Source organism: Podarcis erhardii, assembly GCF_964252035.2.
Source record: "Podarcis erhardii genome assembly, chromosome: 2".
NCBI classification, from domain to species: Eukaryota; Metazoa; Chordata; class Lepidosauria; order Squamata; family Lacertidae; genus Podarcis; species Podarcis erhardii.
This window is the reverse complement of record NC_138498.1, coordinates 9,621,548-9,641,101: the sequence shown is the minus strand read 5'-3', so window position 1 is coordinate 9,641,101 and position 19,554 is coordinate 9,621,548.

Sequence of the window (19,554 nt, the reverse complement as noted above, 5' to 3'; positions counted from 1 at the left end):
CTTTTTTTTGAAAAAATCCCTAAGCCGCGCGGTCACAATTTCTGCAAAAATCTGACGTTCTGCAATTCATTCAAAAATGGTGCCAAACTGTTGCAAATGCTCCCCTGAAAGGTTTTGCGGTGGAAACAGATGGGTTTTTATCATTGAAACAGAATTAGTGGACGACGTCTGAACAACTTTTTTTTGAAAAAAGCCCTAAGCCGCGCGGTCACAATTTCTGCAAAAATCTGACGTTCTGCAATTCATTCAAAAATGGTGCCAAACTGTTGCAAATGCTCCCCTGAAAGGTTTTTCGGTGGAAACAGATGGGTTTTTATCATTGAAACAGAATTAGCGGATGACGTCTGAACAACTTTTTTTGGGAAAAATCCCTAAGCCGCGCGGTCACAATTTCAGGAAAAATCTGACGTTCTGCAATTCATTCAAAAATGGTGCCAACCTGTTGCAAATGCTCCCCTGAAAGGTTTTTCGGTGGAAACAGATGGGTTTTTATCATTGAAACAGAATTAGCCGACGAGTTCTGAACAACTTTTTTTTGAAAAAATCCCTAAGCCGCGCGGTCACAATTTCTGCAAAAATCTGACGTTCTGCAATTCATTCAAAAATGGTGCCAAACTGTTGCAAATGCTCCCCTGAAAGGTTTTTCAGTGGAAACAGATGGGTTTTTATCATTGAAACAGAATTAGCCGACGAGTTCTGAACAACTTTTTTTTGAAAAAAGCCCTAAGCTGCGCGGTCACAATTTCTGCAAAAATCTGACGTTCTGCAATTCATTCAAAAATGGTGCCAAACTGTTGCAAATGCTCCCCTGAAAGGTTTTTCGGTGGAAACAGATGGGTTTTTATCATTGAAACAGAATTAGCGGATGACGTCTGAACAACTTTTTTTGGGAAAAATCCCTAAGCCGCGCGGTCACAATTTCAGGAAAAATCTGACGTTCTGCAATTCATTCAAAAATGGTGCCAACCTGTTGCAAATGCTCCCCTGAAAGGTTTTTCGGTGGAAACAGATGGGTTTTTATCATTGAAACAGAATTAGCCGACGAGTTCTGAACAACTTTTTTTTGAAAAAATCCCTAAGCCGCGCGGTCACAATTTCTGCAAAAATCTGACGTTCTGCAATTCATTCAAAAATGGTGCCAAACTGTTGCAAATGCTCCCCTGAAAGGTTTTTCAGTGGAAACAGATGGGTTTTTATCATTGAAACAGAATTAGCCGACGAGTTCTGAACAACTTTTTTTTGAAAAAGCCCTAAGCCGCGCGGTCACAATTTCTGCAAAAATCTGACGTTCTGCAATTCATTCAAAAATGGTGCCAAACTGTTGCAAATGCTCCCCTGAAAGGTTTTTCGGTGGAAACAGATGGGTTTTTATCATTGAAACAGAATTAGCTGACGAGGTCTGAACAACTTTTTTTTGAAAAAATCCCTAAGCCGCGCGGTCACAATTTCTGCAAAAATCTGACGTTCTGCAATTCATTCAAAAATGGTGCCAAACTGTTGCAAATGCTCCCCTGAAAGGTTTTGCGGTAGAAACAGATGGGTTTTTATCATTGAAACAGAATTAGCCAACGAGGTCTGAACAACTTTTTTTTGAAAAAATCCCTAAGCGGCGCGGTCACAATTTCAGCAAAAATCTGACGTTCTGCAATTCATTCAAAAATGGTGCCAAACTGTTGCAAATGCTCCCCTGAAAGGTTTTTCGGTGGAAACAGATGGGTTTTTATCATTGAAACAGAATTAGCCGACGACGTCTGAACAATTTTTTTTGAAAAAATCCCTAAGCCGCGCGGTCACAATTTCTGCAAAAATCTGACGTTCTGCAATTCATTCAAAAATGGTGCCAAACTGTTGCAAATGCTCCCCTGAAAGGTTTTTCGGTGGAAACAGATGGGTTTTGATCGTTGAAACAGAAATAGCCGACGACGTCTGAACAACATTTTTTTAAAAAAAATCCCTAAGCCGCGCGGTCACAATTTCTGTAAAAATCTGACGTTCTGCAATTCATTCAAAAATGGTGCCAAACTGTTGCAAATGCTCCCCTGAAAGGTTTTTCGGTGGAAACAGATGGGTTTTTATCATTGAAACAGAATTAGCGGATGACGTCTGAACAACTTTTTTTGGGAAAAATCCCTAAGCCGCGCGGTCACAATTTCAGGAAAAATCTGACGTTCTGCAATTCATTCAAAAATGGTGCCAAACTGTTGCAAATGCTCCCCTGAAAGTTTTTTCGGTGGAAACAGATGGGTTTTTATTATCAGAAAGAGAATTAGCGGGCGACGTCTGAACAACTTTTTTTTGAAAAAATCCCTAAGCCGCGCGGTCACAATTTCAGCAAAAATCTGACGTTCTGCAATTCATTCAAAAATGGTGCCAAACTCTTGCAAATGCTCCCCTGAAAGGCTTTCGGTGGAAACAGATGGGTTTTAATCATTGAAACAGAATTAGCCGACGACGTCTGAACAATTTTTTTTGAAAAAATCCCTAAGCCGCGCGGTCACAATTTCTGCAAAAATCTGACGTTCTGCAATTCATTCAAAAATGGTGCCAAACTGTTGGAAATGCTCCCCTGAAAGGTTTTTCGGTGGAAACAGATGGGTTTTTATCATTGAAACAGAATTAGCGGACGACGTCTGAACAACTTTTTTTTGAAAAAATCCCTAAGCCGCGCGGTCACAATTTCTGCAAAAATCTGACGTTCTGCAATTCATTCAAAAATGGTGCCAAACTGTTGCAAATGCTCCCCTGAAAGGTTTTTCGGTAGAAACAGATGGGTTTTTATCATTGAAACAGAATTAGCCGACGAGGTCTGAACAACTTTTTTTTGAAAAAATCCCTAAGCGGCGCGGTCACAATTTCAGCAAAAATCTGACGTTCTGCAATTCATTCAAAAATGGTGCCAAACTGTTGCAAATGCTCCCCTGAAAGGTTTTTCGGTGGAAACAGATGGGTTTTTATCATTGAAACAGAATTAGCCGACGACGTCTGAACAATTTTTTTTGAAAAAATCCCTAAGCCGCGCGGTCACAATTTCTGCAAAAATCTGACGTTCTGCAATTCATTCAAAAATGGTGCCAAACTGTTGCAAATGCTCCCCTGAAAGGTTTTTCGGTGGAAACAGATGGGTTTTGATCGTTGAAACAGAAATAGCCGACGACGTCTGAACAACATTTTTTTTAAAAAAATCCCTAAGCCGCGCGGTCACAATTTCAGCAAAAATCTGACGTTCTGCAATTCATTCAAAAATGGTGCCAAACTGTTGCAAATGCTCCCCTGAAAGTTTTTTCGGTGGAAACAGATGGGTTTTTATTATCGGAGAGAGAATTAGCGGACGACGTCTGAACAACTTTTTTTTGAAAAAATCCCTAAGCCGCGCGGTCACAATTTCAGGAAAAATCTGACGTTCTGCAATTCATTCAAAAATGGTGCCAAACTCTTGCAAATGCTCCCCTGAAAGGCTTTTGGTGGAAACAGATGGGTTTTAATCATTGAAACAGAATTAGCGGACGACGTCTGAACAACTTTTTTTTGAAAAAATCCCTAAGCCGCGCGGTCACAATTTCAGCAAAAATCTGACGTTCTGCAATTCATTCAAAAATGGTGCCAACCTGTTGCAAATGCTCCCCTGAAAGGTTTTGCGGTGGAAACAGATGGGTTTTTATCATTGAAACAGAATTAGCCGACGAGGTCTGAACAACTTTTTTTTGAAAAAATCCCTAAGCCGCGCGGTCACAATTTCAGCAAAAATCTGACGTTCTGCAATTCATTCAAAAATGGTGCCAAACTGTTGCAAATGCTCCCCTTAAAGTTTTTTCGGTGGGAACAGATGGGTTTTTATTATCGGAAAGAGAATTAGCGGACGACGTCTGAACAACTTTTTTTTGAAAAAATCCCTAAGCCGCGCGGTCACAATTTCAGCAAAAATCTGACATTCTTCAGTTCATTCAAAAATGGTACCAAACTGTTGCAAATGCTCCCCTGAAAGGTTTTTCGGGGGAAGCAGATGGGTTTTTATTATCAGAAAGAGAATTAGCGGGCGACGTCTGAACAACTTTTTTTTGAAAAAATCCCTAAGCCGCGCGGTCACAATTTCTTCAAAAATCTGACATTCTGCAATTCATTCAAAAATGGTGCCAACCTGTTGCAAATGCTCCCCTGAAAGGTTTTGCGGTGGAAACAGATGGGTTTTTATCATTGAAACAAAATTAGCCGACGAGGTCTGAACAACTTTTTTTTGAAAAAATCCCGAAGCCGCGCGGTCACAAGTTCAGCAAAAATCTGACGTTCTGCAATTCATTCAAAAATGGTACCAAACTGTTGCAAATGCTCCCCTGAAAGTTTTTTCGGTGGAAACAGATGGGTTTTTATTATCAGAAAGAGAATTAGCGGGCGACGTCTGAACAACTTTTTTTTGAAAAAATCCCTAAGCCGCACGGTCACAATTTCAGCAAAAATCTGGCGTTCTGCAATTCATTCAAAAATGGTGCCAAACTCTTGCAAATGCTCCCCTGAAAGCCTTTCGGTGGAAACAGATGGGTTTTAATCATTGAAACAGAATTAGCGGACGACATCTGAACAACTTTTTTTTGAAAAAATCCCTAAGCCGCGCGGTCACAATTTCAGCAAAAATCTGACGTTCTGCAATTCATTCAAAAATGGTGCCAAACTGTTGCAAATGCTCCCCTTAAAGTTTTTTCGGGGGAAGCAGATGGGTTTTTATTATTGGAAAGAGAATTAGCGGACGACGTTTGAATAACTTTTTTTGAAAAAATCCCTAAGCCGCGCGGTCACAATTTCAGCAAAAATCTGACGTTCTGCAATTCATTCAAAAATGGTGCCAAACTGTTGCAAATGCTCCCCTGAAAGGTTTTTCGGTGGAAACAGATGGGTTTTGATCGTTGAAACAGAAATAGCCGACGACGTCTGAACAACATTTTTTTAAAAAAATCCCAAAGCCGCGCGGTCACAATTTCTTCAAAAATCTGACGTTCTGCAGTTCATTCAAAAATGGTGCCAAACTCTTGCAAATGCTCCCCTGAAAGGTTTTTCGGTGGAAACAGATGTGTTTTTATCATTGAAACAAAATTAGCCGACGACGTCTGAACAACTTTTTTTTGAAAAAATCCCTAAGCTGCGCGGTCACAATTTCAGCAAAAATCTGACGTTCTGCAATTTATTCAAAAATGGTGCCAACCTGTTGCAAATGCTCCCCTGAAAGGTTTTTCGGTGGAAACAGATGGGTTTTTATCATTGAAACAGAATTAGCCGACGAGTTCTGAACAACTTTTTTTTGAAAAAATCCCTAAGCCGCGCGGTCACAATTTCAGCAAAAATCTGACGTTCTGCAATTCATTCAAAAATGGTGCCAAACTGTTGCAAATGCTCCCCTGAAAGGTTTTTCGGTGGAAACAGATGGGTTTTGATCGTTGAAACAGAAATAGCCGACGACGTCTGAACAACTTTTTTTTGAAAAAATCCCTAAGCCGCGCGGTCACAATTTCTGCAAAAATCTGACGTTCTGCAATTCATTCAAAAATGGTGCCAAACTCTTGCAAATGCTCCCCTGAAAGGTTTTGCGGTGGAAACAGATGGGTTTTTATTATCAGAAAGAGAATTAGCGGGCGACGTCTGAACAACTTTTTTTTGAAAAAATCCCTAAGCCGCGCGGTCACAATTTCAGCAAAAATCTGACGTTCTGCAATTCATTCAAAAATGGTGCCAAACTCTTGCAAATGCTCCCCTGAAAGGCTTTCGGTGGAAACAGATGGGTTTTAATCATTGAAACAGAATTAGCGGACGACGTCTGAACAACTTTTTTTTGAAAAAATCCCTAAGCCGCGCGGTCACAATTTCAGCAAAAATCTGACGTTCTGCAATTCATTCAAAAATGGTGCCAACCTGTTGCAAATGCTCCCCTGAAAGGTTTTTCGGGGGAAGCAGATGGGTTTTTATTATTGGAAAGAGAATTAGCGGACGACGTTTGAATAACTTTTTTTGCAAAAATCCCTAAGCCGCGCGGTCACAATTTCAGCAAAAATCTGACGTTCTGCAATTCATTCAAAAATGGTGCCAAACTGTTGCAAATGCTCCCCTGAAAGGTTTTTCGGTGGAAACAGATGGGTTTTGATCGTTGAAACAGAAATAGCCGACGACGTCTGAACAACATTTTTTTAAAAAAATCCATAAGCCGCGCGGTCACAATTTCAGCAAAAATCTGACGTTCTGCAATTCATTCAAAAATGGTTCCAAACTGTTGCAAATGCTCCCCTGAAAGTTTTTTCGGTGGAAACAGATGGGTTTTTATTATCGGAAAGAGAATTAGCGGACGACGTCTGAACAACTTTTTAAAAAAAAAATCCCTAAGCCGCGCGGTCACAATTTCTTCAAAAATCTGACGTTCTGCAGTTCATTCAAAAATGGTGCCAAACTCTTGCAAATGCTCCCCTGAAAGGTTTTTCGGTGGAAACAGATGGGTTTTTATCATTGAAACAAAATTAGCCGACGACGTCTGAACAACTTTTTTTTGAAAAAATCCCTAAGCTGCGCGGTCACAATTTCAGCAAAAATCTGACGTTCTACAATTCATTCAAAAATGGTGCCAAACTCTTGCAAATGCTCCCCTTAAAGTTTTTTCGGTGGAAACAGATGGGTTTTTATTATCGGAAAGAGAATTAGCGGACGACGTCTGAACAACTTTTTTTTGAAAAAATCCCTAAGCCGCGCGGTCACAATTTCAGCAAAAATCTGACATTCTTCAGTTCATTCAAAAATGGTACCAAACTGTTGCAAATGCTCCCCTGAAAGGTTTTTCGGGGGAAGCAGATGGGTTTTTATTATTGGAAAGAGAATTAGCGGACGACGTTTGAATAACTTTTTTTGAAAAAATCCCTAAGCCGCGCGGTCACAATTTCAGCAAAAATCTGACGTTCTGCAATTCATTCAAAAATGGTGCCAACCTGTTGCAAATGCTCCCCTGAAAGGTTTTTCGGTGGAAACAGATGGGTTTTGATCGTTGAAACAGAAATAGCCGACGACGTCTGAACAACATTTTTTTTAAAAAATCCCTAAGCCGCGCGGTCACAATTTCTTCAAAAATCTGACGTTCTGCAGTTCATTCAAAAATGGTGCCAAATTCTTGCAAATGCTCCCCTGAAAGGTTTTTCGGTGGAAACAGATGTGTTTTTATCATTGAAACAAAATTAGCCGACGACGTCTGAACAACTTTTTTTTGAAAAAATCCCTAAGCCGCACGGTCACAATTTCAGCAAAAATCTGGCGTTCTGCAATTCATTCAAAAATGGTGCCAAACTCTTGCAAATGCTCCCCTGAAAGCCTTTCGGTGGAAACAGATGGGTTTTAATCATTGAAACAGAATTAGCGGACGACATCTGAACAACTTTTTTTTGAAAAAATCCCTAAGCCGCGCGGTCACAATTTCAGCAAAAATCTGACGTTCTGCAATTCATTCAAAAATGGTGCCAAACTGTTGCAAATGCTCCCCTTAAAGTTTTTTCGGGGGAAGCAGATGGGTTTTTATTATTGGAAAGAGAATTAGCGGACGACGTTTGAATAACTTTTTTTGAAAAAATCCCTAAGCCGCGCGGTCACAATTTCAGCAAAAATCTGACGTTCTGCAATTCATTCAAAAATGGTGCCAAACTGTTGCAAATGCTCCCCTGAAATGTTTTTCGGTGGAAACAGATGGGTTTTGATCGTTGAAACAGAAATAGCCGACGACGTCTGAACAACATTTTTTTAAAAAAATCCCTAAGCCGCGCGGTCACAATTTCTTCAAAAATCTGACGTTCTGCAGTTCATTCAAAAATGGTGCCAAACTCTTGCAAATGCTCCCCTGAAAGGTTTTTCGGTGGAAACAGATGTGTTTTTATCATTGAAACAAAATTAGCCGACGACGTCTGAACAACTTTTTTTTGAAAAAATCCCTAAGCTGCGCGGTCACAATTTCAGCAAAAATCTGACGTTCTGCAATTTATTCAAAAATGGTGCCAACCTGTTGCAAATGCTCCCCTGAAAGGTTTTTCGGTGGAAACAGATGGGTTTTTATCATTGAAACAGAATTAGCCGACGAGTTCTGAACAACTTTTTTTTGAAAAAATCCCGAAGCCGCGCGGTCACAATTTCAGCAAAAATCTGACGTTCTGCAATTCATTCAAAAATGGTGCCAAACTGTTGCAAATGCTCCCCTGAAAGGTTTTTCGGTGGAAACAGATGGGTTTTGATCGTTGAAACAGAAATAGCCGACGACGTCTGAACAACATTTTTTTAAAAAAATCCCTAAGCCGCGCGGTCACAATTTCAGCAAAAATCTGACGTTCTGCAATTCATTCAAAAATGGTGCCAAACTGTTGCAAATGCTCCCCTGAAAGTTTTTTCGGTGGAAACAGATGGGTTTTTATTATCGGAAAGAGAATTAGCGGGCGACGTCTGAACAACTTTTTTTTGAAAAAATCCCTAAGCCGCGCGGTCACAATTTCTGCAAAAATCTGACGTTCTGCAATTCATTCAAAAATGGTGCCAAACTCTTGCAAATGCTCCCCTGAAAGGTTTTGCGGTGGAAACAGATGGGTTTTTATTATCAGAAAGAGAATTAGCGGGCGACGTCTGAACAACTTTTTTTTGAAAAAATCCCTAAGCCGCGCGGTCACAATTTCAGCAAAAATCTGACGTTCTGCAATTCATTCAAAAATGGTGCCAAACTCTTGCAAATGCTCCCCTGAAAGGCTTTCGGTGGAAACAGATGGGTTTTAATCATTGAAACAGAATTAGCGGACGACGTCTGAACAACTTTTTTTTGAAAAAATCCCTAAGCCGCGCGGTCACAATTTCAGCAAAAATCTGACGTTCTGCAATTCATTCAAAAATGGTGCCAACCTGTTGCAAATGCTCCCCTGAAAGGTTTTTCGGGGGAAGCAGATGGGTTTTTATTATTGGAAAGAGAATTAGCGGACGACGTTTGAATAACTTTTTTTGCAAAAATCCCTAAGCCGCGCGGTCACAATTTCAGCAAAAATCTGACGTTCTGCAATTCATTCAAAAATGGTGCCAAACTGTTGCAAATGCTCCCCTGAAAGGTTTTTCGGTGGAAACAGATGGGTTTTGATCGTTGAAACAGAAATAGCCGACGACGTCTGAACAACATTTTTTTAAAAAAATCCATAAGCCGCGCGGTCACAATTTCAGCAAAAATCTGACGTTCTGCAATTCATTCAAAAATGGTGCCAAACTGTTGCAAATGCTCCCCTGAAAGTTTTTTCGGTGGAAACAGATGGGTTTTTATTATCGGAAAGAGAATTAGCGGACGACGTCTGAACAACTTTTTAAAAAAAAAATCCCTAAGCCGCGCGGTCACAATTTCTTCAAAAATCTGACGTTCTGCAGTTCATTCAAAAATGGTGCCAAACTCTTGCAAATGCTCCCCTGAAAGGTTTTTCGGTGGAAACAGATGGGTTTTTATCATTGAAACAAAATTAGCCGACGACTTCTGAACAACTTTTTTTTGAAAAAATCCCTAAGCTGCGCGGTCACAATTTCAGCAAAAATCTGACGTTCTACAATTCATTCAAAAATGGTGCCAAACTCTTGCAAATGCTCCCCTTAAAGTTTTTTCGGTGGAAACAGATGGGTTTTTATTATCGGAAAGAGAATTAGCGGACGAAGTCTGAACAACTTTTTAAAAAAAAAATCCCTAAGCCGCGCGGTCACAATTTCAGCAAAAATCTGACATTCTTCAGTTCATTCAAAAATGGTACCAAACTGTTGCAAATGCTCCCCTGAAAGGTTTTTCGGGGGAAGCAGATGGGTTTTTATTATTGGAAAGAGAATTAGCGGACGACGTTTGAATAACTTTTTTTGAAAAAATCCCTAAGCCGCGCGGTCACAATTTCAGCAAAAATCTGACGTTCTGCAATTCATTCAAAAATGGTGCCAAACTGTTGCAAATGCTCCCCTGAAAGGTTTTTCAGTGGAAACAGATGGGTTTTTATTATCGGAAAGAGAATTAGCGGACGACGTCTGAACAACTTTTTAAAAAAAAAATCCCTAAGCCGCGCGGTCACAATTTCTTCAAAAATCTGACGTTCTGCAGTTCATTCAAAAATGGTGCCAAACTCTTGCAAATGCTCCCCTGAAAGGTTTTTCGGTGGAAACAGATGGGTTTTTATCATTGAAACAAAATTAGCCGACGACGTCTGAACAACTTTTTTTTGAAAAAATCCCTAAGCTGCGCGGTCACAATTTCAGCAAAAATCTGACGTTCTACAATTCATTCAAAAATGGTGCCAAACTCTTGCAAATGCTCCCCTTAAAGTTTTTTCGGTGGAAACAGATGGGTTTTTATTATCGGAAAGAGAATTAGCGGACGAAGTCTGAACAACTTTTTTAAAAAAAAATCCCTAAGCCGCGCGGTCACAATTTCAGCAAAAATCTGACATTCTTCAGTTCATTCAAAAATGGTACCAAACTGTTGCAAATGCTCCCCTGAAAGGTTTTTCGGGGGAAGCAGATGGGTTTTTATTATTGGAAAGAGAATTAGCGGACGACGTTTGAATAACTTTTTTTGAAAAAATCCCTAAGCCGCGCGGTCACAATTTCAGCAAAAATCTGACGTTCTGCAATTCATTCAAAAATGGTGCCAAACTCTTGCAAATGCTCCCATGAAAGGTTTTTCGGTGGAAACAGATGGGTTTTGATCGTTGAAACAGAAATAGCCGACGACGTCTGAACAACATTTTTTTAAAAAAATCCCTAAGCCGCGCGGTCACAATTTCTTCAAAAATCTGACGTTCTGCAGTTCATTCAAAAATGGTGCCAAATTCTTGCAAATGCTCCCCTGAAAGGTTTTTCGGTGGAAACAGATGTGTTTTTATCATTGAAACAAAATTAGCCGACGACGTCTGAACAACTTTTTTTTGAAAAAATCCCTAAGCTGCGCGGTCACAATTTCAGCAAAAATCTGACGTTCTGCAATTCATTCAAAAATGGTGCCAACCTGTTGCAAATGCTCCCCTGAAAGGTTTTTCGGTGGAAACAGATGGGTTTTTATCATTGAAACAGAATTAGCCGACGAGTTCTGAACAATTTTTTTTCAAAAAATCCCGAAGCCGCGCGGTCACAATTTCAGCAAAAATCTGACGTTCTGCAATTCATTCAAAAATGGTGCCAAACTGTTGCAAATGCTCCCCTGAAAGGTTTTTCGGTGGAAACAGATGGGTTTTGATCGTTGAAACAGAAATAGCCGACGACGTCTGAACAACATTTTTAAAAAAAAAATCCCTAAGCCGCGCGGTCACAATTTCAGCAAAAATCTAACGTTCTGCAATTCATTCAAAAATGGTGCCAAACTGTTGCAAATGCTCCCCTGAAAGTTTTTTCGGTGGAAACAGATGGGTTTTTATTATCAGAAAGAGAATTAGCGGGCGACGTCTGAACAACTTTTTTTTGAAAAAATCCCTAAGCCGCGCGGTCACAATTTCTGCAAAAATCTGACGTTCTGCAATTCATTCAAAAATGGTGCCAAACTCTTGCAAATGCTCCCCTGAAAGGTTTTGCGGTGGAAACAGATGGGTTTTTATTATCAGAAAGAGAATTAGCGGGCGACGTCTGAACAACTTTTTTTTGAAAAAATCCCTAAGCCGCGCGGTCACAATTTCAGCAAAAATCTGACGTTCTGCAATTCATTCAAAAATGGTGCCAAACTCTTGCAAATGCTCCCCTGAAAGGCTTTCGGTGGAAACAGATGGGTTTTAATCATTGAAACAGAATTAGCGGACGACGTCTGAACAACTTTTTTAAAAAAAAATCCCTAAGCCGCGCGGTCACAATTTCAGGAAAAATCTGACGTTCTGCAATTCATTCAAAAATGGTGCCAAACTGTTGCAAATGCTCCCCTTAAAGTTTTTTCGGTGGAAACAGATGGGTTTTTATTATCGGAAAGAGAATTAGCGGACGACGTCTGAACAACTTTTTTTTGAAAAAATCCCTAAGCCGCGCGGTCACAATTTCAGCAAAAATCTGACATTCTTCAGTTCATTCAAAAATGGTACCAAACTGTTGCAAATGCTCCCCTGAAAGGTTTTTCGGGGGAAGCAGATGGGTTTTTATTATTGGAAAGAGAATTAGCGGACGACGTTTGAATAACTTTTTTTGAAAAAATCCCTAAGCCGCGTGGTCACAATTTCAGCAAAAATCTGACGTTCTGCAATTCATTCAAAAATGGTGCCAAACTCTTGCAAATGCTCCCCTGAAAGGTTTTGCGGTGGAAACAGATGGGTTTTTATCATTGAAACAGAATTAGCCGACGAGGTCTGAACAACATTTTTTTTAAAAAATCCCTATGCCGCGCGGTCACAATTTCAGCAAAAATCTGACGTTCTGCAATTCATTCAAAAATGGTGCCAAACTGTTGCAAATGCTCCCCTTAAAGTTTTTTTGGTGGAAACAGTTGGGTTTTTATTTTCGGAAAGAGAATTAGCGGACGACGTCTGAACAACTTTTTTTTGAAAAAATCCCTAAGCCGCGCGGTCACAATTTCAGCAAAAATCTGACGTTCTGCAATTCATTCAAAAATGGTGCCAACCTGTTGCAAATGCTCCCCTGAAAGGTTTTTCGGGGGAAGCAGATGGGTTTTTATTATTGGAAAGAGAATTAGCGGACGACGTTTGAATAACTTTTTTTGAAAAAATCCCTAAGCCGCGTGGTCACAATTTCAGCAAAAATCTGACGTTCTGCAATTCATTCAAAAATGGTGCCAAACTCTTGCAAATGCTCCCCTGAAAGGTTTTGCGGTGGAAACAGATGGGTTTTTATCATTGAAACAGAATTAGCCGACGAGGTCTGAACAACATTTTTTTTAAAAAATCCCTATGCCGCGCGGTCACAATTTCAGCAAAAATCTGACGTTCTGCAATTCATTCAAAAATGGTGCCAAACTGTTGCAAATGCTCCCCTTAAAGTTTTTTTGGTGGAAACAGTTGGGTTTTTATTTTCGGAAAGAGAATTAGCGGACGACGTCTGAACAACTTTTTTTTGAAAAAATCCCTAAGCCGCGCGGTCACAATTTCAGCAAAAATCTGACGTTCTGCAATTCATTCAAAAATGGTGCCAACCTGTTGCAAATGCTCCCCTGAGAGGTTTTGCGGTGGAAACAGATGGGTTTTTATCATTGAAACAGAATTAGCCAACGAGGTCTGAACAACTTTTTTTAAAAAAAATCCCTAAGCGGCGCGGTCACAATTTCAGCAAAAATCTGACGTTCTGCAATTCATTCAAAAATGGTGCCAAACTGTTGCAAATGCTCCCCTGAAAGTTTTTTCGGTGGAAACAGATGGGTTTTTATTATCGGAAAGAGAATTAGCGGACGACGTCTGAACAACTTTTTTTGGGAAAAATCCCTAAGCCGCGCGGTCACAATTTCAGCAAAAATCTGACATTCTGCAATTCATTCAAAAATGGTACCAAACTGTTGCAAATGCTCCCCTGAAAGGTTTTTCGGTGAAACAGATGGGTTTTTATTATCAGAAGGAGAATTAGCGGGCGACGTCTGAACAACTTTTTTTTGAAAAAATCCCTAAGCCGCGCGGTCACAATTTCAGCAAAAATCTGACGTTCTGCAATTCATTCAAAAATGGTGCCAAACTCTTGCAAATGCTCCCCTGAAAGGCTTTCGGTGGAAACAGATGGGTTTTAATCATTGAAACAGAATTAGCGGACGACGTCTGAACAACTTTTTTTTGAAAAAATCCCTAAGCCGCGCGGTCACAATTTCAGCAAAAATCTGACGTTCTGCAATTCATTCAAAAATGGTGCCAAACTGTTGCAAATGCTCCCCTTAAAGTTTTTTCGGTGGAAACAGATGGGTTTTTATTATCGGAAAGAGAATTAGCGGACGACGTCTGAACAACTTTTTTTTTAAAAAATCCCTAAGCCGCGCGGTCACAATTTCTTCAAAAATCTGACGTTCTGCAGTTCATTCAAAAATGGTGCCAAACTCTTGCAAATGCTCCCGTGAAAGGTTTTTCGGTGGAAACAGATGGGTTTTTATTATTGGAAAGAGAATTAGCGGACGACGTTTGAATAACTTTTTTTGAAAAAATCCCTAAGCCGCGCGGTCACAATTTCAGCAAAAATCTGACGTTCTGCAATTCATTCAAAAATGGTGCCAAACTGTTGCAAATGCTCCCCTGAAAGGTTTTTCGGTGGAAACAGATGGGTTTTGATCGTTGAAACAGAAATAGCCGACGACGTCTGAACAACATTTTTTTAAAAAAATCCCTAAGCCGCGCGGTCACAATTTCTTCAAAAATCTGACGTTCTGCAGTTCATTCAAAAATGGTGCCAAACTCTTGCAAATGCTCCCCTGAAAGGTTTTTCGGTGGAAACAGATGGGTTTTTATCATTGAAACAGAATTAGCCGACGAGTTCTGAACAACTTTTTTTTGAAAAAATCCCGAAGCCGCGCGGTCACAATTTCAGCAAAAATCTGACGTTCTGCAATTCATTCAAAAATGGTGCCAAACTGGTGCAAATGCTCCCCTGAAAGGTTTTTCGGTGGAAACAGATGGGTTTTTATTATCAGAAAGAGAATTAGCGGGCGACGTCTGAACAACATTTTTTTGAAAAAATCCCTAAGCCGCGCGGTCACAATTTCAGCAAAAATCTGACGTTCTGCAATTCATTCAAAAATGGTGCCACACTCTTGCAAATGCTCCCCTGAAAGGCTTTCGGTGGAAACAGATGGGTTTCAATCATTGAAACAGAATTAGCCGACGAGTTCTGAACAACTTTTTTTTGAAAAAATCCCTAAGCCGCGCGGTCACAATTTCAGCAAAAATCTGACGTTCTGCAATTCATTCAAAAATGGTGCTAACCTGTTGCAAATGCTCCCCTGAAAGGTTTTGCGGTGGAAACAGATGGGTTTTAATCATTGAAACAGAATTAGCGGACGACGTCTGAACAACTTTTTTTTGAAAAAATCCCTAAGCCGCGCGGTCACAATTTCAGCAAAAATCTGACGTTCTGCAATTCATTCAAAAATGGTGCTAACCTGTTGCAAATGCTCCCCTGAAAGGTTTTGCGGTGGAAACAGATGGGTTTTAATCATTGAAACAGAATTAGCCGACGAGGTCTGAACAACTTTTTTTAAAAAAAATCCCTATGCCGCGCGGTCACAATTTCAGCAAAAATCTGACGTTCTGCAATTCATTCAAAAATGGTGCCAAACTGTTGAAAATGCTCCCCTTAACGTTTTTTCGGTGGAAACAGATGGGTTTTTATTATCGGAAAGAGAATTAGCGGACGACGTCTGAACAACTTTTTTTTGAAAAAATCCCTAAGCCGCGCGGTCACAATTTCAGCAAAAATCTGACATTCTGCAATTCATTGAAAAATGGTACCAAACTGTTGCAAATGCTCCCCTGAAAGGTTTTTCGGGGGAAGCAGATGGGTTTTTATTATTGGAAAGAGAATTAGCGGAAGACGTTTGAATAACTTTTTTTGAAAAAATCCCTAAGCCGCGCGGTCACAATTTCAGCAAAAATCTGACGTTCTGCAATTCATTCAAAAATGGTGCCAACCTGTTGCAAATGCTCCCCTGAGAGGTTTTGCGGTGGAAACAGATGGGTTTTTATCATTGAAACAGAATTAGCCAACGAGGTCTGAACAACTTTTTTTAAAAAAAATCCCTAAGCGGCGCGGTCACAATTTCAGCAAAAATCTGACGTTCTGCAATTCATTCAAAAATGGTGCCAAACTGTTGCAAATGCTCCCCTGAAAGTTTTTTCGGTGGAAACAGATGGGTTTTTATTATCGGAAAGAGAATTAGCGGACGACGTCTGAACAACTTTTTTTGGGAAAAATCCCTAAGCCGCGCGGTCACAATTTCAGCAAAAATCTGACATTCTGCAATTCATTCAAAAATGGTACCAAACTGTTGCAAATGCTCCCCTGAAAGGTTTTTCGGTGAAACAGATGGGTTTTTATTATCAGAAGGAGAATTAGCGGGCGACGTCTGAACAACTTTTTTTTGAAAAAATCCCTAAGCCGCGCGGTCACAATTTCAGCAAAAATCTGACGTTCTGCAATTCATTCAAAAATGGTGCCAAACTCTTGCAAATGCTCCCCTGAAAGGCTTTCGGTGGAAACAGATGGGTTTTAATCATTGAAACAGAATTAGCGGACGACGTCTGAACAACTTTTTTTTGAAAAAATCCCTAAGCCGCGCGGTCACAATTTCAGCAAAAATCTGACGTTCTGCAATTCATTCAAAAATGGTGCCAAACTGTTGCAAATGCTCCCCTTAAAGTTTTTTCGGTGGAAACAGATGGGTTTTTATTATCGGAAAGAGAATTAGCGGACGACGTCTGAACAACTTTTTTTTTTAAAAATCCCTAAGCCGCGCGGTCACAATTTCTTCAAAAATCTGACGTTCTGCAGTTCATTCAAAAATGGTGCCAAACTCTTGCAAATGCTCCCGTGAAAGGTTTTTCGGTGGAAGCAGATGGGTTTTTATTATTGGAAAGAGAATTAGCGGACGACGTTTGAATAACTTTTTTTGAAAAAATCCCTAAGCCGCGCGGTCACAATTTCAGCAAAAATCTGACGTTCTGCAATTCATTCAAAAATGGTGCCAAACTGTTGCAAATGCTCCCCTGAAAGGTTTTTCGGTGGAAACAGATGGGTTTTGATCGTTGAAACAGAAATAGCCGACGACGTCTGAACAACATTTTTTTAAAAAAATCCCTAAGCCGCGCGGTCAAAATTTCTTCAAAAATCTGACGTTCTGCAGTTCATTAAAAAATGGTGCCAAACTCTTGCAAATGCTCCACTGAAAGGTTTTTCGGTGGAAACAGATGGGTTTTTATCATTGAAACAGAATTAGCCGACGAGTTCTGAACAACTTTTTTTTGAAAAAATCCCGAAGCCGCGCGGTCACAATTTCAGCAAAAATCTGACGTTCTGCAATTCATTCAAAAATGGTGCCAAACTGGTGCAAATGCTCCCCTGAAAGGTTTTTCGGTGGAAACAGATGGGTTTTTATTATCAGAAAGAGAATTAGCGGGCGACGTCTGAACAACTTTTTTTTGAAAAAATCCCTAAGCCGCGCGGTCACAATTTCAGCAAAAATCTGACGTTCTGCAATTCATTCAAAAATGGTGCCAAACTCTTGCAAATGCTCCCCTGAAAGGCTTTCGGTGGAAACAGATGGGTTTTAATCATTGAAACAGAATTAGCCGACGAGTTCTGAACAACTTTTTTTTCAAAAAATCCCTAAGCCGCGCGGTCACAATTTCAGCAAAAATCTGACGTTCTGCAATTCATTCAAAAATGGTGCTAACCTGTTGAAAATGCTCCCCTGAAAGGTTTTGCGGTGGAAACAGATGGGTTTTAATCATTGAAACAGAATTAGCCGACGACGTCTGAACAACTTTTTTTTGAAAAAATCCCTAAGCCGCACGGTCACAATTTCAGCAAAAATCTGACGTTCTGCAATTCATTCAAAAATGGTGCCAAACTGTTGAAAATGCTCCCCTTAAAGTTTTTTCGGTGGAAACAGATGGATTTTTATTATCGGAAAGAGAATTAGCGGACGACGTCTGAACAACTTTTTTTTGAAAAAATCTCTAAGCCGCGCGGTCACAATTTCAGCAAAAATCTGACATTCTGCAATTCATTCAAAAATGGTACCAAACTGTTGCAAATGCTCCCCTGAAAGGTTTTTCGGGGGAAGCAGATGGGTTTTTATTATTGGAAAGAGAATTAGCGGAAGACGTTTGAATAACTTTTTTTGAAAAAATCCCTAAGCCGCGCGGTCACAATTTCAGCAAAAATCTGACGTTCTGCAATTCATTCAAAAATGGTGCCAAACTCTTGCAAATGCTCCCCTGAAAGGTTTTTCGGTGGAAACAGATGGGTTTTGATCGTTGAAACAGAAATAGCCGACGACGTCTGAACAACATTTTTTTAAAAAAATCCCTAAGCCGCGCGGTCACAATTTCAGCAAAAATCTGACGTTCTGCAATTCATTCAAAAATGGTGCTAACCTGTTGCAAATGCTCCCCTGAAAGGTTTTGCGGTGGAAACAGATGGGTTTTAATCATTGAAACAGAATTAGCCGACGAGGTCTGAACAACTTTTTTTTGAAAAAATCCCGAAGCCGCGCGGTCACAATTTCAGCAAAAATCTGACGTTCTGCAATTCATTCAAAAATGGTGCCAAACTGTTGCAAATGCTCCCCTGAAAGTTTTTTCGGTGTAAACAGATGGGTTTTTATTATCAGAAAGAGAATTAGCGGGCGACGTCTGAACAACTTTTTTTTGAAAAAATCCCTAAGCCGCGCGGTCACAATTTCAGCAAAAATCTGACGTTCTGCAATTCATTCAAAAATGGTGCCAAACTCTTGCAAATGCTCCCCTGAAAGGCTTTCGGTGGAAACAGATGGGTTTTAATCATTGAAACAGAATTAGCGGACGACGTCTGAACAACTTTTTTTTGAAAAAATCCCTAAGCCGCGCGGTCACAATTTCCGCAAAAATCTGACGTTCTGCAATTCATTCAAAAATGGTGCCAAACTGGTGCAAATGCTCCCCTGAAAGGTTTTTCGGTGGAAACAGATGGGTTTTTATTATCAGAAAGAGAATTAGCGGGCGACGTCTGAACAACTTTTTTTTGAAAAAATCCGTAAGCCGCGCGGTCACAATTTCAGCAAAAATCTGACGTTCTGCAATTCATTCAAAAATGGTGCCAAACTCTTGCAAATGCTCCCCTGAAAGGCTTTCGGTGGAAACAGATGGGTTTTAATCATTGAAACAGAATTAGCCGACGAGTTCTGAACAACTTTTTTTTCAAAAAATCCCTAAGCCGCGCGGTCACAATTTCAGCAAAAATCTGACGTTCTGCAATTCATTCAAAAATGGTGCTAACCTGTTGAAAATGCTCCCCTGAAAGGTTTTGCGGTGGAAACAGATGGGTTTTAATCATTGAAACAGAATTAGCCGACGACGTCTGAACAACTTTTTTTTGAAAAAATCCCTAAGCCGCACGGTCACAATTTCAGCAAAAATCTGACGTTCTGCAATTCATTCAAAAATGGTGCCAAACTGTTGAAAATGCTCCCCTTAAAGTTTTTTCGGTGGAAACAGATGGATTTTTATTATCGGAAAGAGAATTAGCGGACGACGTCTGAACAACTTTTTTTTGAAAAAATCTCTAAGCCGCGCGGTCACAATTTCAGCAAAAATCTGACATTCTGCAATTCATTCAAAAATGGTACCAAACTGTTGCAAATGCTCCCCTGAAAGGTTTTTCGGGGGAAGCAGATGGGTTTTTATTATTGGAAAGAGAATTAGCGGAAGACGTTTGAATAACTTTTTTTGAAAAAATCCCTAAGCCGCGCGGTCACAATTTCAGCAAAAATCTGACGTTCTGCAATTCATTCAAAAATGGTGCCAAACTCTTGCAAATGCTCCCCTGAAAGGTTTTTCGGTGGAAACAGATGGGTTTTGATCGTTGAAACAGAAATAGCCGACGACGTCTGAACAACAT